Raw genomic sequence first — 2107 nt, forward strand, 5'->3', positions numbered from 1 at the left:
CTGGTGTCATAGTTCTGGAATCTTTACGGCTGAGGGATGGTTTCATTCTCAAGAAAGGATTGCCTCTATGGTGGTCTCAGTCATGTGGAGTCTGCATTTCTGGAATCCAAGTGATCACAGGTTTGGCTCCAGGCTTCTGGGTGTAGCTCAATGTCCCTGTAACCCTCTTATCTTGGTGTTTTCAGTCTTGAAAGGAGATGACATTGTGTAAATTTAGGCCTAATCAACCCTGTCCAGCCTCTTGCTAGATAGACTCTTTCCAAATGATCAACATACCCCTATGCAGAATTGAGAAGAGATTTGACCCAAGATTTTCAGTAACAAAGGACAGAAAATAAAGGTCAAGCTTTATTCTACTTTTACTTACCAATATTGAGCATTTCTAGGCCCAAGCAAATAGTCACAGTTCATAGCAAAATGGCTTTGAAAGTCACTGACTGACCCAGGAGAAAACATCATGCTTTTAATGAGTAACAAGTAAGGACCAGGACCCTCCCTGTTCACCATGCCCAGTGTCTATGACTATACCACAACTGCATTACTACCCCCCTAGCCTACACATATGCACACATACACATGTGCACTCACACACACATACACATTTGTGCACACCTACAATCCTGTGCAATTTCTACACTGTTACCTCTAGGGATGGGAAAGCCACTAAAAAGAGGAGCAAGTAGATTTTTGCCTCAACCTCGCATGGAAAAAACTAAGAAAGCTCTTTTTCAGAGGTCCTGGAGACCATACAATTCTCTTCCTGTCCCACACTCACTCCCCCAAGCCCATTCCCATCTCAGTGGGCCCATAACTCATGAAGGACTAGTGTTGAAGCCTAACTTTCCTCAATCTGGACAACCACAAAAAGTTATGGCTTCTCTTTCCTGGCTCCACTCCTCACCACCACCACCCCCATCCAGTTTGGGAGACTGTGTCTGGCTTTTCTATTTTGCGGTTAATGAGCCAGATATAATGTTAAGGGTAAGGGACCACAGGGTGTTCAGATACTTAGGATGAATTTGTTTTAAACAGTACTTTAATTACATTTCCAAACATTATACTCAGTGTTTTCCCTTCAATTCCCAGCCCAGTTGCAGGTCAAGTATCTCTAAATACAGTGCAATGGGTCAAATTTTTAACCTGAATAAAGTAGAGTAGAAAACACTGCAAGTATCCAGAAGTCTTGAAGCACAGACAAAATTGTGCACTTATACTCTTTTTAGATGAACAACTAAATCCACTGTTCTTTGTTGTTTGTTTTTGTGTGTGGGCATTAGGATTGAATCCAGGACCTAGTGCCTCCTAAGCAAGTGCTCTACCACTAAGCTACACCCCCAGCCTCATTTTATAAATTTAATTAAACTTTTTGCAATACTGGGGATCAAACCCAGGGCCTCATGCATGCCAGGCAAGTGCTCTACCACTGAGCCATACTCTACCTTTATAAATTTTATTTTTATTTTATTTTTTTTTGTACCGGGGATCAAACTCGGGTCCTTGCGCTTGTGAGGTAGACAGCAGAACCACTGAGCTAAATTCCCGGCCCTATAAATTTTATTTTGAGACAGGGTCTCACTAAGTTGCCCAGACTGACCTCCAATTTGCTGTCTTCCTGCCTCAGCTTCCTGAATAACTGAGATTACAGGTATGCATCACCAAATCCCACACTAAATCTGGTTTTAAATGTAGATATGCCTCACCTGAAATGTGGTTGAAAATGAAAAGATTGTTTTAAAAAATGTAAGTACCATAATTTTACAATATCAGTTTCTTCAATGTCTTCTGACTTTTCGAATGCCCTTCATAATGTCCTGTATTTAAATTTAGCATGTGGACTCTATGATTAGCACGCATTCTTTTGTAATCTTTCAAGTTTATTTCAACTATAAAAGCTACTTATTAACACATAAACCCTCCAACAAGGAAGACCAATTACAATTCAGGATGTTTCTAATAATACATTTATCAGAAAATTCCAAAAATGAAGATGTTTGTAGGTTTTGTGTTTTATTTATTTATTTAAACTGCCACGTCTAGCCCAGTTTTATATTTTAATGAGATCTTAGAGCTCACAATGATAGAAGCAGAATAGAAAAGGGATGGGTGC

The 2107-nt window shown here is 39.9% G+C and overlaps 1 non-coding gene across 1 annotated transcript; it reads right to left on the reverse strand.

Annotated features, from left to right (window-relative positions):
* Positions 1–1366: 1366 nt before the first annotated feature.
* On the reverse strand, positions 1367–1438 carry Trnaa-ggc (transfer RNA alanine (anticodon GGC)). The gene has a single exon. It is a non-coding gene; the product is annotated as a tRNA-Ala (tRNA).
* Positions 1439–2107: the final 669 nt, after the last annotated feature.

Source organism: Heterocephalus glaber, unplaced genomic scaffold, assembly GCF_053883595.1.
Source record: "Heterocephalus glaber isolate CG9 unplaced genomic scaffold, H.glaber_assembly_v1.0 deba00001504, whole genome shotgun sequence".
NCBI classification, from domain to species: Eukaryota; Metazoa; Chordata; class Mammalia; order Rodentia; family Bathyergidae; genus Heterocephalus; species Heterocephalus glaber.